The sequence below is a fragment of the Silene latifolia genome, chromosome 4, assembly GCF_048544455.1.
Source record: "Silene latifolia isolate original U9 population chromosome 4, ASM4854445v1, whole genome shotgun sequence".
Classification (NCBI taxonomy): Eukaryota; Viridiplantae; Streptophyta; class Magnoliopsida; order Caryophyllales; family Caryophyllaceae; genus Silene; species Silene latifolia.
The window spans coordinates 100,539,404-100,547,705 of record NC_133529.1 but is presented as its reverse complement, the minus strand read 5'-3'; positions in this window follow the sequence as shown (position 1 = coordinate 100,547,705).

Here is an 8,302-nt window from a genome sequence, read left to right as displayed (position 1 = left end):
AAACTATAAATTGTTTTGATTATTTTCATGACAAAAAAAATTGAGATAACTTATAAAATTGGAATCATCAGCTTTGTGATATAAAAAATCTTTTAAAAAAATACAATTCAGCACATTACTTAATTCTCTTCGATTAATTTTCAGTTTAATTTTTTTTCTCGAAGCAAAATACAATAACGAGAAAAATGAACAATTAATGAGATACCACTATTATTTTACAGTTTAATTTTACTCAATTTTTTTGAATAACTTCACAGTTCAAATTTTTTTTCATACCAAAATATAATGACGTGAAATATTAAAAATTAATTAGGTTTTAATTTAGCATTATTAAGTAATACAAAATAAATTTTTTATAAATACCGCGCATTTATTACGCGGGATCTAAACTAGTACACCATTAAATTAATTTAATGTATTTTAATTTTTAACAATTGACATTTTCTCAAGAAAAACAAATAGAAGACTAAGGTTGTGTTTGATAGTACATTTCAGCTATCTTATTTGGTCAAAGTAGCTTATTTCACCAAAACTTCGGGTAGCTTATATTTTTGTATGTGTTTGGCAAGTAGCTTAATTGCTCAAATAAGCTATCTGAAATAAAAATGCTACATATGGTAGCATTTGAGATTTAGGTACCTGATCCTAGTGAATATTCCTTTTTTACCCTTCAATCGATAATATTAAATAATTATTATATCCTTTTACGTCATTTCACCACAATAAGCTACATTTTCAGTTAATTTGTCAAACAGTTTTTTATATAATCAGTTACCTTACCAGTTCTTAATTTTCAGTTACCTTATCAGCTACCTTTTCAAGTTTCAGTTAGCTTTTCAGTTTTAAGGTACCTTTTCAGGTTTCAGCTACCTTTTCAGCTAGTTTTACCAAACAGAGCTTAAGTACTCCATCCAAATTCAATCTAAAATTTTTTTTTATGAGAAATATTTTAATTAAACAAAAACTGATTACATTTAAGGGAGTATATAATCGATTATGGGAGATGGTTGAAATAAGAAAAATGGAAAGAAAGATAGTGCGTCTTGTTTCAGACGGACTTTTTTGGCCTGGAATAATAAGACGAGATTTTGTAATTATTTTACAGTTAAATGTGACCACTATTGAAAAATCAGTTACCATAAGACCATAAGCTGTAACACTGCCTATACCATTGTGGTTATATTTAACTATAAAATAGTTACGTATGCCCATCTGAAAAATAAGACGAAAAATGTTCGTCTGAAACAAAAATTTGAGAAAGAAAGATTAGATGAAACTTTATTGACCCCTTGTGACGGGTAATTGCGGTCTAGCACTCATGATAATGACAAATAGACAATAATTATTGGTCGTACGCACTATAATTAATGTAATTGGCACTAAATAAATGGTACGGAGTACATGGTTTACAATGGTGACATACTGAGTCACTGACATGTCTGTGAAAAGATATGAATATCTTAACTACCTCAACAATGTTGTTTTTGTGCCAAAAAAAAAAAAATGTTATTTCACATGCTTAGCGAATAAGTCTTGCTTAAAACGGGTCGGATTTTAAGACGGGTCGTTGTGTGAGAGGAAATGGGTAGAGGGGACAAAGGTGGGACCCCATGTGCTTCTCCACTCACCCTAAATGGGTATTTTGTGAGAGAATATGGTATCCGTCTTATTAATAAGACGGATACCTTGGTCTGAAATAAGAATTGGTGTTAGCGAAAATCTTTTTGGAAAATTTTATTGTGTATCTTTGAGTTTTTGCGTTTTTTATATTGTACCCCTATTTTTTTTTATATTCCACGATATACCCCCAAACTCTTTACTTCGTTTATATAATGATTTCTTTCAACTCTCTCTTAACTCGTTATCTCTCTAACAATCGCTCTTTAACCTTAAATCTCACTGATTAACATCATATCATCTTATGTTATGATAATCATCACAAACAAACTTTAACCAATTGCAAATTACTTTAATACTTCTTTAAAGAAGTATAGAAAGATAATGAAAGTTTTATGCATTTTTGAAAATATTAATTGATTATTAAGTGAGTTAGTGGATAATTGGATGAGCTAATAAGTATGCGGACGTGTTAGTGAGTGATTGGTGCCTGAATGAGGGAAGGAATCGATCAACTAAAGAATTACGTTAACAAGGATAATTAATAAGGCCATGTTATAGACTATAATATAGAGTTCAGGGAGTTCAGGGGTACAACACAAAATTTTTAAAAAAAAAGGGATACAGCTTAGAAAACTCAAAAACTTAGGGGTACACCGTAGAATATCCCATTTTTTTTTTTTTTGACAGAAGGACTAGAATTATTCATACCATACCTTTAGCTAAAATCTTAATCAAAGGTAATATAGGAAAAAAAAAAAGGAGATTTTGTGAAAAGGTGGAAAAAGGAGGGGAAAAGAGGAAAAAAATAAGTGGGCGATAAAATTGTGGGTTTAATTGTAGATTGTCAGATGGATTATGCAATGATATTTTGTGTAAAAATCAAATGGACATAAGAACAACTTAGTAATATTGTGGATCAATGGGTTATGCAATGGTATTTTATGTAAATATCAAATGGGCATAATAACAACTTGGTACCAATGGGTTATGCAATGGTATTTTGTGTAAATATCAAATGGGCATAAGAACAACTTGGTAATATTGTGGACCAAATAAAGAATGTCACCTTTGATTTGGATCATCCATTTATAGTATGTGTTACCTTTAATCTGTATCCAATAGATTTGATCTGCATCGGAGGGAGTATACCAATGAACAATAGAAAATATTTACATGATTGCTTATTGTAAATTGCAAGTGGCCAAATTTAATTAAAGTCATTGCTTTAAAAGTTAAAATCTACTTAAGCATCCCCTTTTTACTAAATAAATAGGCGAAACTCTCACTTTTCCCGCCTAAAAGATGTTTCCTAGAATAGTGCATGGTATTTTTAACATATATTATAGGTTTTTTTGGTGTAAACCATTCGGTTTAATCCGGATTCGAGCCGCGTAGGACCACTACGGTGGTAAAGATCTCCCTCATGAGTTTTAACACTGTTGCGTTCCCAGGGATCGAACACGAGACCTCTGGTTAAGCTAGAACAACCCATTGCCAGTTGATCTAAGTGCTCATGTTGTGAGTTGAAGGGGCGGAGTGAGACCCGCTAATTGTCTCATATCGGCTATATTAGTAGGTTAGTTTAAATAAAGGTCCTAGTTTTGGTCACCTCTTTACTCGGGACGAGCAAAGGTTCGGTTTGGGGAGTTTGATGTGACTCATATTTGAGCACATTTAGTCCCTGAATTAACCTCGTTCCTATGCTTTATAGCACTTATTTGGGTCATTTCTTATCTTTAGTTTCCCATTTTGCATATTCTTTGAGGTTTTGTCCTCTTGGTAGGAAAGGAGTGCTAACCTTGCATCTATGAGGCGGAATGGAGCTAAATTGATCGCATCTAATGACCAAGCATCAAGGAGAAGACATACTAGAAGGCCTAAGTAGATAAGAAAGTGAATGGGCAATGATGAAAGGATCCTTGCATCCTCAACACGATCCTTGTGGATTGTTAAGGAGCAAAAAGAAGAGAAGCTGTCTGTCCCAGGATCCGAGCGGATTGTCCACAATCCGGGCGTCTCTGAGCAGCAAGATCCGAGCGTCTTTTGCCCAGGACGAGCGTCCCACATCAGCTCAAGCCGAGCGTCTCATCTGTGATCCGCTCGGGTGACAAGTCAGTACCAATCGTGCCACAGCTCAAGACACACGGGACGAGCATATTGACACGGGACCAGCACGAGGGATATGCTCATTTCCTTCGAGAGGAGCATTTCCTCAACTTTTCTTAGGGATTTAATAGTCATTTAAGCCCTTAGTAACCCTAATCTTTGTACCTAATCTTTAGTATAAATACCCTTTTGTACTACCTAGATTAGGATAACCTCTTTATGCTCTCTTAATCAAGTTGTAATCAACCTTTAATCTAGTAGTAATCTTGTAATCAACTCTTAATCAAGTTTTAATACGATTCTCAATATTAATCTTTCCTTAATTTCTCTATTGTTTTTCATTTATTTTGGGTAATTAGAAGATTATTTGGGTTTATTTGAAGGATTGACAACCTTCCATCAATCATCAAGTACTTCTATTGTTCTTTGCTTTATTATTTGGAATCATCTTCATAGGTATAATTCTCTCTTAACCTTGTTTAATTATTGTTAATCACTTTCATTTATTCATCATGTTTTGTCTTGCTAGTATGATTGACAACCTTGTTAGCATGTTGAACTTGATAATGAGTGAGTCGTTTCCTTAACTAGGATTAATGGGGAATTAGGAGAAACCAACATGGGGATTGATTCATGCTTAATCTAATATATTTTCATAATTAATTTGCTTGCTTGTTGTGATTTCAACTATGCACATGTTATGTTTGATGAAATGCGAGCTTATGAATCCTTGCATTTTTTACCCATCACCTATCTTTTCAATGAGACTTTTAATCTTATACACCAACTCGAGTCTCATTAGACCATGCATATAGTTGAATAGGAAGGACTAAGTCGACTTGTAGGTGTTGTACAATCTAATCGATTCGACTCCGAGACCCAAACCTTCCTAGAGATAGTAAGCTTATACACCAACTCGATCCCATCACAACAATAAGTGCTTGCATCTAGTAGAGAACATGTTTGTATGATCAACTCCCATGAATCCCATATGAACCCATGACACCCTAGTGCTTTTAATCAATTGTTTACATCTCCTTTTAATCATCTTGCTTGTTTTCATTACTTTACTTTTATATTGTTGACTAGTTTAGTTGATCTCCTATCTCAACCCAAATTGTGACACCCTATGACACAATCATTTCCAATTGAAAATCCTACATCAATACCCGTCCCTTGGGATCCGACCTTTACTTGTCTCTTTGCTAAGAGTAGTTTGTAAAGTTATAAATATTGTTTTGGTTGGTAGCTTTTGACGACGAGTTTATTCCGGACCACAGACTAAACTAGGTTTAGTTTTTTGAAATAGCTTAGAGGATATTCTTTTGTATGAAATGCTTGTCCTCTTATTTTTTTCCTTTATGGATGAATAAAATGGATTATAATTTCTTGCAAATAATAATAATAATAATAGTAATAATAATAATTAATTAATTATAATTATAATTATAATTATAATAGTCATCGTCCTATAATTTCAAATAAATAAAAAAATAGAGTATTATAGTTAATTGATTAAAAATCAAATTAAAAAATAACAAACAAATTACTATAATTGACAAACGAACAAATTAATTAATATTAAAAAAAATCAAAGCATCAACATTAAACAAAGAAACACCACTAAGGAAAACATGCAACACACAACACCACCGGCACCGTCCCAGCCGACAATCGGCAACCACGCCATCCTCCAGTAGTCAGCCAGATCTGGGAAAGGGAGTGCGGAGTATGGGTCATCGGAGGGCAATACGATGGTCGTAGCTGGTGGTGGGAGCGGTGGTCGGAGCAGTAGCAAGAGCAGGGACATTGGTATAAATTCGGTGTTGAACGGAGGTGGTCGGAGTAGGGGCAGGGGTTACAAAGTCGGTGGTGAACGGAGGTGGTTGTGGTTTGGTGTCTCTTGGTGGTGAAAGGAGTTGAAGGAAGAAAGAAAGAAAAAAATTGTGAGTGATGAAAAAAAATAACAAGGGTAGTATGGTAAAAAGCATATGTGAAAAAAATAAAATTCGTATGTGAAAAAACACGTCTCATTATAAAAGGTGATCCATTCAAATTATTAATAAAATCATTCTCTCTCTTTCACACATTTTCTAGCTATGCAAAACCCTTATTTCCTTGTGTAGATACCCAATATCTGCTGAGACTCCAACAAACACCCGATGATTATCGGACTACAACATGTTTTGGAATCGCGGCGTTTGATCGACAGTTTGTGTACAACTTTACGTCGGAAAACTTAAAACGATTTCGAAAAAAAAAACATCTCAAAACATTTCAAAAATACCTGGAGTGTTTAATGCACGACGACGGGGTCGCGACGATACTAACTAGAGTCGAAACCGACACCGGACCAAAAACCGACTCGAAAATTCAAATCCCGACTCCAACAACGAGTCAAACCGAGTCAACCACCAAAAACAAACATTTCAAACCTTCTACCTTAAGTTTTCCCGGATTCATGAATGGTCAAGTACCAAACATGTGACTACAAAACCTAGGATAGAACAAATCATGATTGCGTTTGTTGTAAAAGTGACAACACAGCTTGAAGACCTGCGACGTGGCTCGCGCCTCTTTGAGCAGCCCAAGTGGCCACGTCGCTCAAAACTCACACAACAACTCATTCTCCTATAAATACCCCTCAAATGCCACCCATTTGAGACTTACGCGAGTGTCCGCACCCTCTTTTCTCCCTTAAAATTCTCGACTCGACTTCTTAAGTCACAATCCGACGCTTATTTACGACCTACCAATCGTAAACATGAGCCTTACACATTGTTTGATACCGTCATCGTGCATTAAATCACTTGACCGACCACCTCGACCACTACACCTGTAATACTCCGTATTTATGAGTCTCTGGATACTCTATCGAGTAGGCCTTACTCTGTCGAGTAAGGGTGAGTTGCGTTTTATAAAAGTTTCTGACCTGTTGGGTACTCGATCGAGTAACGTGGGTACTCGATCGAGTAAGGGGGCACTCGATCGAGTACCTTAGCTACTCGATCGAGTAGCCGGTTTACGGGGAGTTATTTCTCGGGTTTTGTTAATAATGCGATTAGGTATATAATCTTTTCCGTCATTGTTCTTAAACACTTTTTCAAAACCTAATCACTGTCAAGAGAGAAAACAAAGCACGTTCTTCGCTTTAATCGCATTGTTAGCAAATCCCGGAGTTTGGAAGGTCGGATTTCACCTTTCGTGATACCGTTGAGATCCTTGCATCGAGGGTAAGATCTATGTACCGTTTTTACAGTATTTCCTTTAAGTTGGTTAAACCCTAATATGGGGATTTGGGGGTTTTGTGTAGATTGTGATTTGGTAGTGTTTATGTGTTTGTATGATAGGAGGATGTTTTGTAGAAGAGGCTTTTTGATACAGCTGTTGATACCGTCTGATTGTTGTGCTTTCCAGGTAGGATTTCCTACTCAGTATTAGTCCCATAATGTGATGTTGATGTGTTGTGGTTGATTGAATAATATAGTAATTGTATTGTGATGGTTTGTTGATTGTGATTGTTTGTCTCTGGTTCTCGAGGCGTGTCCTCGGCTGAGTGGGGTCACTTGCGGGAGTGGCTTCACGCCCTAGTTTCGCCCTTCGTGGAACCCGCCACGGAAGGGGATGTGCACATTAATGGACAGGGTTATCGCTCATTATGAGGAGCGGGGATTTGGTGGGTACGGCTGCGGTCCCCCACTAGCAGGGCTGGTCCAGTGGACAGCCGGTGATTGAGATTGATGGGACTGGTGTGATTGTGTGTGTGTTATGGTGTAAGCTGTCTGTTTATCGTATTGTTGATGTATGTAAGTTGTGTGATTAGTACTGACCCCGGTTGTTGTTTTGTAAAACCTGCGGTGATCCATTCGGGGATGGTGAGCGATAATGAACAGAGTTTGAGTTGAGTCTTTTAGGATAGGGGGATGTGCCACCGTCTGACGATAGAAGTCTTCCGCTGTAGCTTTACTAGTTTTATAACATTTCAGTTAACTCAGTAGACAGTTGGTTTTGAGAACATGTATCGTATTTTGGTATTTGGTTTCAGTTGTAACCTTTCACTAAAGTTATACTATTTAATGTTGTTTCGTTATTGTCTTATGATTATCATGCCTCGGGTAACCGAGATGGTAGTATCCTTATACCTGAGTGGTCCTGGTAAGACACTTGGAGTATGTGGGTGTTACAACACCATCACTAAACTTTTAAAACACTCTTTTACTTACCAAAACGGTTTTAAACCGAGTTTTTTCCGATCAAACGAGTTGTTACACTTACGTCGGTCACTCGCCATAACCAAACATGTAAGTATGAGGGTGTAAAAATCCTCTTTTATTATATTTTCATTTGCTTCATGACTCTAACATGCTAAAACATGCATAACATGAACCAAAACATGGGATAAACGAGCCAAAACTGATTTTTGGTCTGAGGCAGAAGCCCCTTAGGTCGCCAACTAGCCCGCGCCTAAATGGGGTATTCAGACCAAAGATCAACCGTGTTTGTTCTCGTCATTTCCCTTAATCCATTTTTCATATTTGTAATCGGTTTTCACCATTTCAAGTATTTTCGAACCCTT